The sequence below is a fragment of the Xenopus laevis genome, chromosome 4L (assembly GCF_017654675.1).
Source record: "Xenopus laevis strain J_2021 chromosome 4L, Xenopus_laevis_v10.1, whole genome shotgun sequence".
In the NCBI taxonomy this organism is placed as follows: Eukaryota; Metazoa; Chordata; class Amphibia; order Anura; family Pipidae; genus Xenopus; species Xenopus laevis.
This window is the reverse complement of record NC_054377.1, coordinates 4,550,281-4,569,462: the sequence shown is the minus strand read 5'-3', so window position 1 is coordinate 4,569,462 and position 19,182 is coordinate 4,550,281. Positions and strand designations below refer to the sequence as shown.

At 43.8% G+C, this 19,182-nt stretch overlaps 1 long non-coding RNA gene across 1 annotated transcript; it reads left to right on the top strand.

Moving 5' to 3' along the window:
* The first annotated feature begins 3,364 nt into the window (after positions 1-3,364).
* On the top strand, positions 3,365-9,328 carry LOC108713741. The gene is made up of 2 exons (XR_001935214.2): positions 3,365-4,067; positions 8,833-9,328. It is a non-coding gene; the product is annotated as an uncharacterized LOC108713741 (long non-coding RNA).
* The last annotated feature ends 9,854 nt before the right edge of the window (positions 9,329-19,182 follow it).

Below are 19,182 nucleotides of genomic sequence, written 5' to 3'. Positions count from 1 at the left end.
TACTAAAGGAGTGCAAAATACAAAAATCCAATGCAGTCGACCATGACATTTACCTGCAGTGCAACATTCCTGCCTAGAATTAAGTGTCATTGTACCCACCACCAGGGTCACCATCAGGAATAACATGGCCCCATATAACTAATCAGGGTCCACCTCGGTCCTAATTATTAACCATTTGGGCCTCTGGGTGCGGGGCCCTGCAAAGTAACACAGGCCCGATGTTGGCCCTACCAGCTACAATCGGCATTAACAGGCAAATGAGGGAAGGGGCAGAATATAGGAGTGCGTTGGGAATTTTTACTTTCACTTTAAAAGGGAAAATCGCCCACATTCAAAGTGAATAGGAATAGCTGCCACTTGACAGAACCGACAGTTTGTACAGATTCACATATACATTGAACATGTGGTACTTATAAGTGATTTGTACCCCTCCCATGGAGCTACAAAATACTTAAACTTAATCATTACCCATGTGATTGTGCAGCACCATAAGAGTAATGAGGAGTCTTGCTTTGTGGCAGGGGTTATATCATCAAAACAAGTTTCTGATAAGGCGTTTATATAACTGAATATTTCTATGGCTAATTTAGCTGGGAGACTGAAAGAGATAATGTTGTTATAACCCTTGAGATTATACATCATTCCCATCAGTCTCTGTCCCAGTGGAGCTTACAATCTACAGTCCTTATCCCATGGTCAGTTTTATCAGGAGCCAATGATCCTGCCTGTATGTATTTTGGGTGTGGGAGGAACCCGGGTAAAACCCAAGCAGACATGGGAAGAACATCCCGGCTCCTTGTAGATAGCACTGTGTAACTGTAGGAGATGAAGCCGTTACACGGAATGCACTACTCCCCCAGAGACTGACGTCAGAACTCATAATAAAATAATATACATCAGTATTTGCTTAGTGGATGAAAGTGTTGGTGCCTCATTCACAAGACAGGCAAGTGACACTTTGCAAACAGTGACCAGTGATTGATGTGTTACACGTAGGTGCCCGAAATTCTCTATGGCGACTATCAACAGATCTGCGGCCAACCTTTAGTTGTCTGCATCCTGCTCTCTGTTCTAACTTTCCATCCAGCTTCTTTCCATAAGGCAAAGGCTAGTCTCCAGGCAATGCAAATTACACTTTAAGGGGAACTTACCTTCCAAGTTAGCTTTATGAGTAATTAAGTAACAAAATCCCTATAACCTGGTTAATAAAGTCCGACTAAGGGGACGATCATGGAGAATTAGAGAGAGGGTACAGAGAAGGGCAACTAAGCTGGTAAATGGAAAATCTATGAGGAAAGACTGGCCAAGTTGGGGATGTTCACACTGGAGAAGAGGAGCTTAAGGGGAGATATGATAACTATGTATAAATATATTAGGGGGATCATATAATAATCTCTTTAATGCTTTATTTACCAGTGGGTCTTTCCAGCAGACACAAGGTCACCCATTCCGATTAGAAGAAAAGAGGTTGCGCCTAAATATTGGGAAGGGGTTTGTTACAGTGAGAGCTGTGAAGATGTGGAATTGTCTCCCTGAATCAGTGGTACAGGCTGATACATTAGATAGGTACAAGGAAGGGTCGGATGCTTTATTCACCAGTAGCTCCTCCCAGCAGACAGGAGGGAGCCAATGAGATTAGAGGAGGGAAAGGGGTGTTACAGGGAGAGCTGGGAAGTGAATCAGTGGTACAGGCTGATACATTAGATAGGTATAAGAAGGGGTTGGATGGTGTTTAACAAGTGATAGAATACAGGGATATGGGAGATAGCTCATAGTTCATAGGGGCTAGTCCGGAAGGAATTTTTTCCCCCTCTAAGGCAATTTGGAGAGGCTTCAGATGGGGTTTTTTTTGCAACTAGCAGTTAAGCAGGTTAAAAAAAGTTAAAAGGTTGAACTTGATGGACGTGTGTCTTTTGTAAACCTAACTTACTTTGTTACTATGTTACACGGCAGCATTGAAATCAGTGCAGTCTACATCTGAATTGATTCAAAGTCAGCCCTGTAGCATCAGCTTCTTTGACGGATATGACCTTACTTTCTGCTAATGGTTTGATGATTTCCCACGACCCCTAAGCTTTGTCTCCCAACAGCAACCCAGAGCCCACTGAGCATGTGCAGTGCCACTGACACACAAAAGATGCCTAACAAGATCCAAGATGGGGAGCTGCAGGGGGAAACACTGCAGGCCTGGATCATTACTGATATAGGGCTGCTGCGCCTTTGGGCTGGTACAGTGGGTTGAGTATATAAAACAATATTTCTAGCCTTTAGTTTTTCTTTAAGATACTTAATGGAAGATGCTGGATAGAATCTTCTACGCCGGCTTAATTCCAAATTGACCAGCAAGAAGCCAAATTAAGGAGTGGAACTGCTTGTTCTTGAATTCTATATCCAATCCATCACTGCAATGCTTTGTCTTCAGCCCTTTATCTTATTTCCGGAAAGCTGTGCCCGGCCACGCTCCAGTGCCACCCGGAGATATTGTGAAACTTCTTATGGGAATGGATTGTGTCCCGGAGCATAAATGTCATTATCTAGAGAGCAGTACAACAATACAATAAAGTAGGAAGCAGCGTCCGTCTCCCCTCACTGGGGCCTGTTTGTATAGAAATCTCCCCAGGATTTCGAAAACTCATTGGGTCAAATTAACTAAAGGGCAAATTTTCACCTGTGAAGGCTTCACCACACTCCGCGCCCCTTCGCCAGACGCAAATTCACTACCACTATGCTAATTCACTAAAACGCAAAGTTGCGTCTCGGCGGCCGAACACTGGTGAAGATTCAATAGAGTTAATTCATTACCACGAGCATTTCATAGTGAACTGTCGCTAACGTTTGTTTCTTAGCTTAGCGAAACTTCGTTAGTACTCTTACACTTAGGTCAATTTGAATATGGCGGGTTCATAAAGCTCAAATATATGACTTTATTAAAGATGTTGGTGCAAATGCTTGAAGTGGCCACTTATTATTACAAATGTCTAGACATGAGCCCACCCTATAACAAATATGACATGCCCCTCAAACGGTAAAAAAATGTTTAAAAAAAAATGTAATAATTACAACTTTTAAAGACAATCCCGCTTTAAAATATGAAAAAATGTGTTTTTTATGACCTTTCGGCATACAGGATATGATGTCACTGTAGCATCATCTTATCAGTTCGCCAGGTCTAAAGTGGTTAAGAGAACTTTGGAGAAAGAGGAAACGTTTTGTTAAATTTGCACTTTAGTGAATTTGCTGTGTAACGATCGTTCACCTGGGAGAGGGCACAAAATTGCGCTAATGACGTACTCTTTCTAGCAAATTGTCCTCTACGACTGTTAGTAAATTGGCGATGTCTCTGCGGATGGGATTTCTGGTGAATTTTCGCTAGCGCCGGCCACTTTGCTCTTTAGTAAATCTGCCCCATTGCCTGTGTGATTTCTTGCTCTAAATCCTCCAGTTCCCTTGGGCCATGACTTCTCTCCTGCCCGGGATATCATGTTTATGTCAGTCATTATGGCAGCATTCAGCCCCATTTTCCTGCACTGCAAAGTCTCCATAACATCATTCTCACGGCTGCCATTATTTTAAAACAGACTCTCTCTAACTCCCTTACCCCCAACCTGAGGATTCAGGGCCCAAGTTCTGTTTGCTGCATTCATTACTATTATTAACTTTATCATTATTGGCCCTGAGGGGCCCATTGCCATCAGACGAAATCTGCAGAAAGTTTTACCTCACCTGCTCTGTAGAAGTTCATTTACAGTGCCTTCCCTCACACACCTGATTCAGCGCCATCTTAGATTCCACTCTGGCTGACCTGCAGCTGCCTGACCTTCCTCCCAGCAGCCTCTTGGGTTCCCCTGGAGTCTATCTATGCAGGGGGTTACACAGCCTGAAGGTCCAGAGGGATCCAACCTCAAAGCAACATCACTAGAAGGTTCACTGGGGATTTCTGTCAGGCTTATGACACATTTTCCCTCATCCAAGATGGCTGCAGATACCTCAACCCTTCTCCTCCATTATGTTTCCTGTCAGCAACACAGACAGCCTTGAGGTAAAACAAAACAAAATCCAGCCAACCGGTAAGTAAAGCTGAGACCTTTCTTTTGGTGGCCAAACAGACCCCCCCAGATGCTAATAATCTGCAACTCCATATAATCCATATAATTTAATAGAAATAAAGGATCTTTAGTCACCAAAGGACTGAGGGTCAGCCAGGCCCGGGGCTGAGTATTCATTGCTTATCAATGTGAATTTTATAGGAAAATTACTTAGAACAAAACATATTGGATCAGCAATACAGTCTATATTTTTTGTTTTGTATTTTTGTAGGGAATTGAAATATTATACATTGTCTCTATCTGTTTATATTATAATTATTTCAAAAATAAATGTAACTAAGATGAACTGTGCTACTGATTCCCAGCTTGTGACGATCACATAAAGACACTCTGACAGCCAGACGAGAGGCAAAGGGAAAAAAAAGCCAGACTGCATGGGTGTCAAGAATTTCTATAGAAACTTGCTGATAATACACATTGAATGGAGAATGGAGGGGCTGTCATGCTACTTTCCCAGACACCTCAGCGTCGCCTTTGACTAATTCCCACTGGGGTCCAACCATCCCTCTGTGCAAAATAATGTTTTGATCCATTGAATTTGCCAGAAATAACAGGGAGCATTTGAGAATTTTTACAGCTTAAAGTGTTACAGATACTGCCTAGGTTTTCCCCTGTACTAAGCACAATTCAGCAGGAACAGACCCTAAATTTGTTCATAGTCTGTACAGAGAGATCCCATAAAACTATGGCAGCATAGGTATTCCCTGTACTAAGCACAATTCAGCAGGAACAGTCCCCTAAGTTTGCTCATAGTCTGTACAGAGAGATCCCATAAAACTATGGCAGCATAGGTATTCCCCTGTACTAAGCACAATTCAGCAGGAACAGTCCCTCAATTTGGTCATAGTCTGTACAGACAGATTCCATAAAACTATGGCAGCATAGGTATTCCCCTGTACTAAGCACAATTCAGCAGGAACAGTCCCTAAGTTTGCTCATAGTCTGTACAGAGAGATCCCATAAAACTATGGCAGCATAGGTATTCCCCTGTACTAAGCACAATTCAGCAGGAACAGTCCCTCAATTTGGTCATAGTCTGTACAGACAGATTCCATAAAACTATGGCAGCATAGGTATTCCCCTGTACTAAGCACAATTCAGCAGGAACAGTCCCTAAGTTTGCTCATAGTCTGTACAGAGAGATCCCATAAAACTATGGCAGCATAGGTATTCCCCTGTACTAAGCACAATTCAGCAGGAACAGTCCCTCAATTTGGTCATAGTCTGTACAGACAGATTCCATAAAACTATGGCAGCATAGGTATTCCTCTGTATTAAGCACAATTCAGCAGGAACAGAACTGTGAATGTACCCTGTGTTACACTCATCCACTAGGCATGTTCCAGGTTACACCAATAACCCACTGTTAATTATCTTAATTACAGCCATTCCCTCAGCCACACTCCCCGGACATTGTTCTGCACAGGGAAAAAATGATATAACATTCCTCCCCAGACATTTCCCATAAATGGGCTTGTTGATTTATAGTAGAAATATTTGCAGAGATCTGTGCCAATTGCAGACCAGGTGGCAGGAAGGTATTGCTGAGGGACCTCGTGCCAACATCCTCACAATTGCACCTTTCATAGGCAAGTGAGAAATGATCCAGAATTGCAGACAGATGTGATTCAGATTGGGAAAGAACCAACCGAGAGAAGAGCAGACGATTACTTGTAGCCTATAGCTGAGACTGGCAGCCATTATATATTTCTGCCTATAGCGATCTCTTAATATAAAGTGTCTGAGTCAGGGCTGCGTCAGAATTATCTGTGCCAAAGGCCCCAGGTGCACATATATCCACACTCTCTCTGTTCCCACTCTTCTTAGATGAATAATTATTTGGCTTTATCTACCGCTTTGATTGAGAATTGCCACTGACACTTTCCTGTAACTTGCTGGTATCACTTTAAATCAGAGGTTTTGGACTTTTTCTATTCAAGGTCTTTGTTTGAGGTCCAATTTTCAGGGCTCCCTTCAGCTCATAACAATGTTACAGATATATAGAGGAAATTGGGTAACAGTCACCCTGCTATAGTTCCAGGGGTACCCAGGGCACAAATAATCACTCACCCCAAATCTCCCCCTAACTGACCTTCAGACTGGGCCCCCTTAGCTCATAACAAGGTTACAGATATATAGAAACATTGGGGTGTCACCCTGCTATAGTTCCAGAGGTACCCAGGGTACAAATAAGCACTCACCCCAAATCTCCCCCTAACTGGCCTTCAGTCTGGGCCCCCTTAGCTCATAACAAGGTTACAGATATATAGAAACATTGGGGTGTCACCCTGCTATAGTTCCAGGGGTACCCAGGGCACAAATAAGCACTCATCCCAAATCTCCCCCTAACTGGCCTTCAGGCTGGGCCAATTTTCAAGAATAGACGAGTACTCCGTTTCCATCCGTATAGGTTAAAAGGTCATTTTTATTCCAACTTTGTTAAAAACATCAGATCCCTGATGCGTTTCGTATCAACATTGAACAGAAATAGTCATTATTTTGTTTTTTCCTTGTATAAAGCAGCCAGGAATTTAATTCCTTAGTGTGTAAGGTTCCCCCTTGTGTGTGACACTTTAGCTGCGGTTCAGTGGATCTCCGTAGCTCTGCATGTTACCTCTCTGTGGGGCGCAACTCTGTGCCCTTATAGTCAGCGCCCGGCGCCTGCTTAACAATTGACCACATTCAGCTTTCTGCCTTTTGAGCACAGACTTCCACCCTTTCCCTCTTTGTCTAATTATTACACAATTTAAGAGGATAAAAGTGCAGAGGACATTTCGGGGCATTTCATCCTGACCTCTGCAGTTCCCCCAATTCAGCACCGACACAGGCACAAAGACTTTGAATTATTCCACAGAGAGCAGGTGGCACAGGGTGGCTGCACAGATAGTGGGTCTTAGCACCTGAGTATGTCTATGTGTGTATTTGTTTGTATATTTATCTGCTACACTGCTACTATAGGCACCATCTCTCCCTACTATACCTGCTATCCCACAGTCACACTCCCTTCCCAGAGACTATTATCCACTGTTACTATAGGCACCATCTCTCCCTACTATACCTGCTATCCCACAGTCACACTCCCTTCCCAGAGACTATTATCCACTGTTACTATAGGCACCATCTCTCCCTACTATACCTGCTATCCCACAGTCACACTCCCTTCCCAGAGACTATTATCCCACTGTTACTATAGGCACCATCTCTCCCTACTATACCTGCTATCCCACAGTCACACTCCCTTCCCAGAGACTATTATCCACTGTTACTATAGGCACCATCTCTCCCTACTATACCTGCTATCCCACCATCACACTCCCTTCCAGAGACTATTATCCACTGTAACTATAGGCACCATCTCTCCCCTACTATACCTGCTATCCCACAGTCACACTCCCTTCCCAGAGACTATTATCCACTGTTACTATAGGCACCATCTCTCCCCCCCTTACATATACCTGCTATCCCACAGTCACACTCCCTTCCCAGAGACTATTATCCACTGTTACTATAGACACATCTCTCCCTACTATACCTGCTATCCCACAGTCACACTCCCTTCCCAGAGACTATTATCCACTGTTACTATAGGCACCATCTCTCCCTACTATACCTGCTATCCCACAGTCACACTCCCTTCCCAGAGACTATTATCCACTGTTACTATAGACACATCTCTCCCTACTATACCTGCTATCCCACAGTCACACTCCCTTCCCAGAGACTATTATCCACTGTTACTATAGGCACCATCTCTCCCTACTATACCTGCTATCCCACAGTCACACTCCCTTCCCAGAGACTATTATCCACAGTTACTATAGACACCATCTCTCCCTACTATACCTGCTATGCTATCCCACAGTCACACTCCCTTCCCAGAGACTATTATCCACTGTTACTATAGGCACCATCTCTCCCTACTATACCTGCTATCCCACAGTCACACTCCCTTCCCAGAGACTATTATCCACTGTTACTATAGACACATCTCTCCCTACTATACCTGCTATCCCACAGTCACACTCCCTTCCCAGAGACTATTATCCACTGTTACTATAGGCACCATCTCTCCCTACTATACCTGCTATCCCACAGTCACACTCCCTTCCCAGAGACTATTATCCACAGTTACTATAGACACCATCTCTCCCTACTATACCTGCTATCCCACAGTCACACTCCCTTTTTATCCCACTGCTATCACTACTTCTGTTTATGGGTAGATCCTGACCCTTCCTGGGCACCACTACAAATAGTTCCATTCCCTCGTTGCCAGTCTGCTATTGATTATCCTCTCTTACAATCAGACAAGAATATGATATTGATACTGTGCTGTGATGAAGCAGCCGGAGGCAAGTCTGGACTGGGAGTCAAAATAGGCCCTGGCATTCCAAGTACTCAGAGCAGTCAGAGGCCCAAATAGTACTCAACCAGCCCACTAATTAGTGATTTTCTATGGAACCTTACAGCAGCCCCACAAATTGCCAGTCCGGGCCTGGCCGGAGGTGTGTTACTGTATAACAGATTTAATGTATCCTTTTCCCCGAACGGGCCACTGATGGCTTGAAAAATACTTTAAGTAAAAGAGACATGAAACAGGCAATGAGGCTGGAACTGGTTGTACAGCTGATACAATGTGTTGTGTAACTGCTGTTTCATAACCCGGCTAATGGCCGTATTTGCTGGCTGGACCTCTCTCATTGGCTCTGGTTTGTTTGCTTTTCAGGACGCTGTGAAAGAGACACCTGTAGACGTTATCCGACTTCATTGTTGCGCACAATAGCATCCCTGCAGCCATGGAAAGCCTTTTCCGGATCTGTACTGTCCATTTGGATCCAGAGGAAGATGAGATTTCTTACATAACAGTAAATATAAGCGCAGACACAAGGCCTCTGTATATCAACCATATGTGTTATATAAATTATAATGGAGCATCTCAGAATTGTGCAAAGGAGTGGGCAGAGCTTGCAAAAAATTCAGTTTATTTGGTGAGGCTGCTGTTTAATTTGGCTGAAATTATGAGTGGCCAGTGATTGAATCACACCAGGGCTGGACCAAGTAGCCAATGTTACCCTGACTAGCACTCCAAACCACTCACTTACCTTCCACTAGGCTGCTCGATTTGCACCCCACCATTACCCCACACATAATTCCTGCTGGTCTCTCCCTTCTGCTTAGATCACTCCCTTTCCAATTATGCCACCACCAAATTGTCCCCAAGGCACACACCACTCTCCTATATACAGGAGAGGACAACATTCCCAACCCATTAGCTTCTTGTCTAGATCAGATATCATTTGGGGTTGGGGGGCTATATCATCATATGGGGGGACGCTTCGGAAAAAGGGGAAACTGATCCTGCTAAAAGTCCATATCTAGATTCCCTGCCATGAAGCATTGCCAGTCAGACAGGAAGTGAAGACAGACACAAGAGCACCATGATATTCATTCCCCCATGTGAAAACACAGAAAGGGACCATAATTGTTTCAAAAGGTAGTTGAACAAAAACTGCACCACTTTATGATTTGTTTTGAAGGCCAAGTCAACACTTTATTGACTTTATTTTGACAGCAGTATCCCTTCCTTAAATACCCTTGTAACTTGCTTCCTCCTTCGAGTACAGGAGGCTTTCTGAAATAACAGACTTCACTCAGTGGCCCCGGCTTAGCGGCATAGAGGTGCACTCCTCGCTCTGTTGCCAGTCATTTTTTACCCAGTGTCCCCAAGGAAAAATGTATTCAGAATGGAAAAAAAAAAAGCAGCAAGGACAATAGATGCTCTGACTGCTCAATGAAATGTAATGTACAGAACAATAACTGCATGGTGGGGAGGGGGGATAGGCAACCTACACATTCACTCTTTGCAGTGCCCTGGCTGGGATCGAACTCAGGACCCCAGCATCCATGCAAATGCAAAGTTTAATGCATTCTAAACACATATGGTTGCTATGTGGGTATAGGCAAAACATTTCATGATCACACAGAGATGAGAAAAGCAGAAAAGGAAATATTAAAAAAAAGAAAAAGACAGTTTAATTTTCCCTTTACTCCTTGCAATAACATAAACGTATCCTAATGGGCAATGGAAGGTGCAGAGGGTGCAGGGCGGTATCTGCTCATTTCCTAATCTTCCCGGCAAATCTGTTTCCACGTTGCACGGGTCAGTGGCTTTTTTTGGCACAAACCATTCCATTAGGATGGAAACGCGTTTCGCCTGCAGGGCTTCAGGGCAAGACCTGCCCTCCGGCTCTGGGTGTTTCCTACGCAGGCTGCCAAAAAGCTGAGATAATAAAGAACATTTCAGGATTATTAGGGATTTCGGGATGTATATTAGATCCCTTTGATGTTTCTGTCCGGTGGAGAAAGTGACTGATTCAGATCCAGGTGGGAGCTGCCCTATTGTTTCCCTTAAACTTTACAGTATGAAAGTCCCTGTATAATTGTGGGCTCTGCCATGTAGTTGCTTTTACTATTTAAAGGTATAGTTTATTGTATCCACATCAGAACTCACCCTGGTATAGATGAAGGCAACAGGCCAAGCAGGTTTTCTCTACCGAGCAATCACTTCCAACTGTTCAAAAGTCAATGGCATAACTAGAAGTTGTTGGGCCCCACAGCAAAATCATTTTAGGTCCCACTTTAAGGAATAAGACAAATTTCACAAACATATGTGGGAACTGCTTATTAGTTTGTGCCTCACTGTGCCCCCCCTCCTTAGTCTATAGCTGTCCCCCCTTTATTTTCACTTGTTTTTGTTTATCTTGTTTTTTCCTGCTGGATCTATTTTTGCCTTTCCTTTTCTTGTCGGTCCCTTTTATCAAACACAAATGAATGAGATTACAAGGTATTTGCCCAGGTGAGCCAGGGAAACCATTAAAGGAGGATGATGTTATTATTAGCTCCTTTCCATGCCATTTTATCTCCCATGATATCTGCCTGTGCACATCCCCTGCCCAAACACTGCTCCTAAATTCCGCATTGTCTGGCCGCCTCCCACCAGGAAGGATTACACCCCCCGCCATGCTTGGATTCCCTTCATTGGACGGAGGATATGCTGCACTCCAAGCCATTGGCTAAACACAATGCACATTTATTTATAGATCGCTCTTTCTATAAATCGCTCTTTATTTTGCGATGGACCAGGGAAGCTCCACCTGTTTCATTTCCCTTTTACTATAACAGTATTAATCTGTCATAATAAAGAGAAAAAAGGGGAATTTATTGATACAGTCTGTTTAGTCTTAAGGCTTTGTGGCAAAGCTGATGGTGCAAGCTTCCCATGAATGATATGGGGGGATGGAGGGGGTCCTAGATGAAGGAAGGGAGAAGTAGAGCAGTGTCGGACTGGCTCACCGGAATACTAGGAAAAGTCCAGATGGGCCCAGTTATCAGTGGGCGCTCCTGCTCCTAAACATCTTGCCTATTTCACTGTCTTTCCTCAACTTTGTATGGTAACAAAGAGGCTAAACGGATGGAAGAAAAGAAAGCGACTACGAGAATATAGAGGTGGGGAGGAGAAATAGTTGGAGAGTGGGCCTTTGGTCTAAGGTTTTCTGGGGGCCCCACATATCCCAGTTCCGACACTGGGCCCAGGTATCAGAGCCTCTACTTTACATGGCCTTAATGTGCTGCCATCAATATGGTTCTTCTCCGTTACCTAAGGCCAGTGCTAGAATGTCATAACCCAAATGAGAATGTAGAGGCTGCTTGAAGAGAGGAGGAAAAATAGTTGGACACTGGGCCTTTGGTCTAAATTGTTCTGGGGTCCCTGGCATCCCAGTCCGACACTGGGCCCAGGTATCAGTGTAGCCTCTACTTTACCTGGCCTAAATGTGCTGCTATCAGTATGGTTCTTCTCCATTACTTTAGGCCAGTGCTAGAATGTCCCAACCCCGAAAAATAAGATTCGGTACATCCAGACTTTATTCCTATTATCATAGACAAGCATCAAAACCCCTCGGTCTGTTGTGTAGGTGGCCTGCCAATCATTGTTCTGCTTCTTAAAGTTGTTCCCCCGTAATTCCCTCGTCCCCATTCATAGAACAGTGACTGCCTCCCAGAAGGTCTCACAATGGCGGCCAACTTTACTACTGCTGGCCTGTGAGCTGGGAAACTGTCCTTGTTGGTGGTCCGACTCATTAAAATCCCACCACATGCAACTGCCTGTCTACCACCCAACCCCTTGCAGTCTGCCATCTGTGTTTATTGAGATTGAAGACTTGCCCGGCTGTTTCATTGGGGCAGATTATTACTTTTCAAAGGCAACTTGTCCCTCTGTCGTGTCAGATGGCGTCAGCCCAGTTCGACAGCGCTATTTATCCCAAGACAGGTCAATGGCCTCGTTCCGATTTATGGAAACAACCCAGAATCTCCCCTTTCATCCTTTTCATCCCATTACCCATAAATAAAACAAATAACCTGAACTATAGCATGAAATAAAAGCCCCTCATTGTGCTCCCAGGAGCAGTCAGAGACCTTTTGTTATTTTATAGGAGACCATGTATCTTGATGGACCTCACGTAGCCTTTGCACACATGCTCTGCCTTTGTTGGACACACAATGTTGGACAATGGGCAAAAAAATCTGTTTTTTGGCTCTTCTAAAAAGACAGGCACGTCTGTGGGACATCAACCCATAGGATTATTCCCATACCCCTATGATGGTAACCTGTGTGCAATATCCAGATCCATATACACGCCCATTATAATAGAGAGCTGCTCTACTGACCCGGGATTAATTAGGGAGTTTATCAGACCTCACATCCCATTTAAACTTCATCTGTTCCATTGCTTCATCTCTTTGCTGACCCCTCTTCAAAACTGGCAGGAAGCAGCAATATTTATATACTGACAAATTCCGCACAGGTGCCACTTCCCCTTGAATTCCTATCGGAGGAAGCACTTGGCAGAAACCAGGTTCCGTGGACAAGGTTCCAAGTTTTCTGTATCCATTGCAATGAACTGGCCCATGGTTTTAACAGACTGCAAAGAGTTAAATAATCCCATCCTGAGCCTGAAGCTGACTTTCAGATACAGACACAACAAATTCCTCTCTCTGGTTCAGCTGGGAATATCAGTAATAGGCAGAATCTTTAACCTTGGGACAGGGCATATTCAATGTATATTTAGTATAACCCAAATAGGCAGCACTGATTTCTCCTGGGCACAAATATGGATCCAATAAGTCAATAGCACACAATCCTGCAGAGAAAAAAAGCTGCACAACCAGTAATTATGTTCTGTGCCCCCGATAATGTGTTCCCTGCAATAATAAAAAACATTATATGTTTCTCTGGCCCCAGAAGAGTTAAATACATCATCATAAATACTGCATGTTAAAATTCCTGGCCTGAAAGCGATCTCTGTGGCCTCTGGGATGCAGATTATTATATTTCATATTTGCTATTACACGTCAGGCAGATTTTGAATACTTCGTGGGAGTTTGTTATGTGAAACTTAATACTCAGTGCTATGATTGACTAATAATGCTTTGCTGATCTCCCCTAAGGGATTACATTAAATAGTAACCCATTCATCCCATCCCTCCCGAGTACTATACCTGCTATCCCACAGTCACACTCCCTTCCCAGAGACTATTATCCACTGTTACTATAGGCACCATCTCTCCCTACTATACCTGCTATCCCACAGTCACACTCCCTTCCCAGAGACTATTATCCACTGTTATTATAGACACCATCTCTCCCTACTATACCTGCTATCCCACAGTCACACTCCCTTCCCAGAGACTAGTATCCACTGTTACTATAGGCACCATCTCTCCCTACTATACCTGCTATCCCACAGTCACACTCCCTTCCCAGAGACTATTATCCACTGTTACTATAGGCACCATCTCTCCCTACTATACCTGCTATCCCACAGTCACACTCCCTTCCCAGAGACTATTATCCACTGTTACTATAGGCACCATCTCTCCCTACTATACCTGGTATCCCACAGTCACACTCCCTTCCCAGAGACTATTATCCACTGTTACTATAGACACATCTCTCCCTACTATACCTGCTATCCCACAGTCACACTCCCTTCCCAGAGACTATTATCCACTGTTACTATAGGCACCATCTCTCCCTACTATACCTGGTATCCCACAGTCACACTCCCTTCCCAGAGACTATTATCCACTGTTACTATAGGCACCATCTCTCCCTACTATACCTGCTATCCCACAGTCACACTCCCTTCCCAGAGACTATTATCCCACTGTTTACTATAGACACCATCTCTCCCTACTATACCTGCTATCCCACAGTCACACTCCCTTCCCAGAGACTATTATCCACTGTTACTATAGACACCATCTCTCCCTACTATACCTGCTATCCCACAGTCACACTCCCTTCCCAGAGACTATTATCCACTTTTACTATAGACACCATCTCTCCCTACTATACCTGCTATCCCACAGTCACACTCCCTTCCCAGAGACTATTATCCACTGTTACTATAGACACCATCTCTCCCTACTATACCTGCTATCCCACAGTCACACTCCCTTCCCAGAGACTATTATCCACTGTTACTATAGACACCATCTCTCCCTACTATACCTGCTATCCCACAGTCACACTCCCTTCCCAGAGACTATTATCCACTGTTACTATAGGCACCATCTCTCCCTACTATACCTGCTATCCTACAGTCACACTCCCTTCCCAGAGACTATTATCCACTGTTACTATAGGCACCATCTCTCCCTACTATACCTGCTATCCCACAGTCACACTCCCTTCCCAGAGACTATTATCCCACTGTTACTATAGGCACCATCTCTCCCTACTATACCTGCTATCCCACAGTCACACCCCCTTCCCAGAGACTATTATCCACTGTTACTATAGGCACCATCTCTCCCTACTATACCTGCTATCCCACAGTCACACTCCCTTCCCAGAGACTATTATCCCACTGTTACTATAGACACCATCTCTCCCTACTATACCTGCTATCCACAGTCACACTCCCTTCCCAGAGACTATTATCCCACTGTTACTATAGACACATCTCTCCCTACTATACCTGCTATCCCACAGTCACACTCCCTTCCCAGAGACTATTATCCCACTGTTACTATAGACACATCTCTCCCTACTATACCTGCTATCCCACAGTCACACTCCCTTCCCAGAGACTATTATCCACTGTTACTATAGGCACCATCTCTCCCTACTATACCTGCTATCCCACAGTCACACTCCCTTCCCAAAAGCTATTATCCCCCATTACTACTATAGACACAGTCTTTCTCTGCTACACCTGCTATCTAACCGAATCAGTAACTTCTATTGACCTGTGTAAAGGCAGTTTAAATTCAGCTCTCCATATTTGCAAGGTGTGCTGTAACATGATAAACAAACTGGTTAATACTAAGACTACAACACAAAGAAGGTTATCACTGCATTAAGAGGTTCTGGAAAAGGGCCTTACAGTATATGTACATAACTATACTAATCAAACTATTGCCAGAGCAGTGTAAAATGACTATTAAATAATTAATGTAAGAGCAAATACTGTATATTCTACCTTGAGTTACAGCCATAACAGCAGCAAAGGATAGAAAAGGCAGCCTTTGTCCCCAACCCCGCACATTGCAAGCATTTTTCTCTGGAATATTAAAAAGATTACAGAGTTGTATTGCAAACTGAATGGCGTGTGGTTATAGGGAGGAGCCTGGGCTTTGTGGTCATGACCAGACGAATGACATGTTGTGGTACTTGGAAAGCATTTAGTGGCATATTTGCTGTCGAGACGAGAATGGGTATAAAGAAACAAATTCCTGTGAATGTGGTTTGTACCTATATATATGGACAGAGACAAGAGGAAAGTGTTGGAAGGGTTACTGTCTGCTCTCTCTCATTTCCCTACAGAAATAGGGATTGGTAACACTAGATAGGTACCTAATATATAGAGACAAGAGGAAAGTGTTGGAAGGGTTACTGTCTGCTCTCTCTCATTTCCCTACAGAAATAGGGATTGGTAACACTAGATAGGTACCTAATATATAGAGACAAGAGGAAAGTGTTGGAAGGGTTACTGTCTGCTCTCTCTCATTTCCCTACAGAAATAGGGATTGGTAGCACTAGATAGGTACCTAATATATAGAGACAAGAGGAAAGTGTTGGAAGGGTTACTGTCTACTCTCATTTCCCTACAGAAATAGGGATTGGTAACACTAGATAGGTACCTAATATATAGAGACAAGAGGAAAGTGTTGGAAGGGTTACTGTCTGCTCTCTCTCATTTCCCTACAGAAATAGGGATTGGTAACACTAGATAGGTACCTAATATATAGAGACAAGAGGAAAGTGTTGGAAGGGTTACTACCTGCTCTCTCTCATTTCCCTACAGAAATAGGGATTGGTAGCACTAGATAGGTACCTAATATATAGAGACAAGAGGAAAGTGTTGGAAGGGTTACTACCTGCTCTCTCTCATTTCCCTACAGAAATAGGGATTGGTAGCACTAGATAGGTACCTAATATATAGAGACAAGAGGAAAGTCTTGGAAGGGTTACTGTCTGCTCTCTCTCATTTCCCTACAGAAATAGGGATTGGTAACACTAGATAGGTACCTAATATATAGAGACAAGAGGAAAGTGTTGGAAGGGTTACTGTCTGCTCTCTCTCATTTCCCTACAGAAATAGGGATTGGTAGCACTAGATCACAATTTCTGTAACTGGTTTAGAACCCCATAGCCAACAAATCAGGAGAAAATACAGAAAAAAATACTATTATGTTGGCCCTGTATAAGGAATAATACCCCTATGAGAAAAGCGTCCCTCTGGACTGACGGTACATGCTGGGGGTATGCAGACGACCGCTCATGACCCACCAGTAGAACTTGACTGGGACTGGGCATTTAGCCAGTACAGGGAATGAAGAGTTAACCTTACAGTAACACCTGCTTTCCTGGAAGATCAACCAATCGTTCTTGCTGTCCACCCAGTTCTGATCACTGATGACATTGATTTATACCCATTAATAATAGTGAAGGGTAACACACCCAGCACCAGAAGGAGATATAAGTGACGTTCAATGATTCCCACTGGTTCTAAACCGGTTCCTCCCAATGCAAATATGTCACCTTTGCTTTCCATGATCTCTCCTCCGTACTGATGGGACAGAACCTGGGGATGGGCACCGCACACCTGCACACATAAAGAATAGGGTGTGGGTGATGCCTAATTATCATTGGCTTCATTTATTGGTTGGGAAATGGCCCTTAAGGTCCTCTCCAAGTTTGCCTTTAAACAGGAGAGTAGGGGTACAACAAGAAACGTGTAAACGACTTTAACAGATCAATTCCTTAGTAGATACTTTTATCAGAAGAGGCAGCATCAGCCCCTACCAAGAATATAGTAGTTTCTGTGGCCTTGCTGAGCTTTCTTACCTTAATGTCTCTAATTCATCCTCATTAACGTTCAGCAATTCTGCAAACTGTCAATTTAAGGCAGGATCCATGCCCACTGCTTCCCCCACTATCAGAGGTTAAACAACGCTTGATAACAGAGGAGCCTTTAATGTGGGTTTTGTAGTTCACTTTGTTTAAAACTCTATGTACAGAGCAAGGTGGGAAGGCACATTCCTGGGGCTCATTGGAGCAGCCACACTGCTTGCATCAGTACTAAGGACAGGCTCCTGATGGAATGACCTATTATAAGAGGGCAATACAAGCCAGCCTCTATTCAATATGCCGTGAACCTGTGTCCATTGCAGCTCTAAGAATTTTTTTATTTTTATTTTAATAAAACAGCTTTTAGATATTTATTAAGAATGCATTTTCTCTTGGACCCTTAGATAAAATTGCAGTCCTTTCAATTTCATCCTGTTGATGGAGAATTTAATAGCAGCAATAGGACAATATAGAGTTGGCAAGCAGGGATGAGCAAGCTTAGTGCTTTTTGGCTTTATGTAAAAGTTTGCAAAACAGCTGACATTTTAAGAAACTGCAAAGTTTTGCTAAAATACAGTAGGACGCAATGGAAACAGTAGGACATAATGGGACAAGATGGAGACAGGAAAACAACACAGAGACAGTAGGGCAAAATGGAAACAGTAGAGCTAGATGGAGGAAGTAGGACAAGATAGAGGTAAGATGGAGACTATAGGGCAAGATAGAGACATCAGGACAAGATGGAGACTGTAGAGCAAGACAGTAGGGACATTTTGAGACAGTAGGGCAAGACGGAGACAGTAGAACAAGATGGAGATAGTAGGGCAAGACGGAGACTGTAGGACCAGATGGAGACTGTAGGACCAGATGGAGACTGTAGGACCAGATGGAGACTGTAGGACCAGATGGAGACTGTAGGGCAAGATGGAGACAATACGCAAGACAGAGACAGTAGGGCAAGATGGAGACAGAAGGACACTATGGAAACAGTAGGACAGGATAGAGACAAGATGGAGACTGAAAGACAACACAGAAGCAATAGGGTAAGATGGAGACAGTAGGGCAATATGGAAACAGTAGAACAAGATGGACACAGTAGGACAAGGTGAAGACATAAAGACTAGACGGAGACCGTATGACAAGATGGAGACAGTAGGTCAAGATGGAAACAGTAGGGAAAGATAGAGACAGAAGGACAAGATGGAAACAACTGCAGAAGATGGAGACAGTAGGGCAAGATGGGACAGAGACAGTAGGACAAGATGGAGGCAATAGGGTAAGATGGAGATAGTAGGACAAGATGGAGACAGTAGGGCAAGATGGAGACAGTAGGACAAGACGGAGACAGTAGGGCAAGATGGGACGAAGACAGTTCAAGACAGAGACAATAGGGCAAGATGGAGACAGTAGGACAAGATGGGACAGAGACAGTAGCGCAAGATGGAGACAGTAGGAAAAGAAGGAGACAGTAGGGCAAGATGGGGTGAAGACAGTAGTTCAAGACAGAGACAATAGGGCAATATGGAGACAGTAGGACAAGATGTGACAGAGACAGTAGGAGAAGATGGGACAGAGACAGTAGCGCAAGATGGAGACAGTAGGAAAAGAAGGAGACAGTAAGACAACACAAAGACAGTAGGACAAGATGGAGACAGAAAG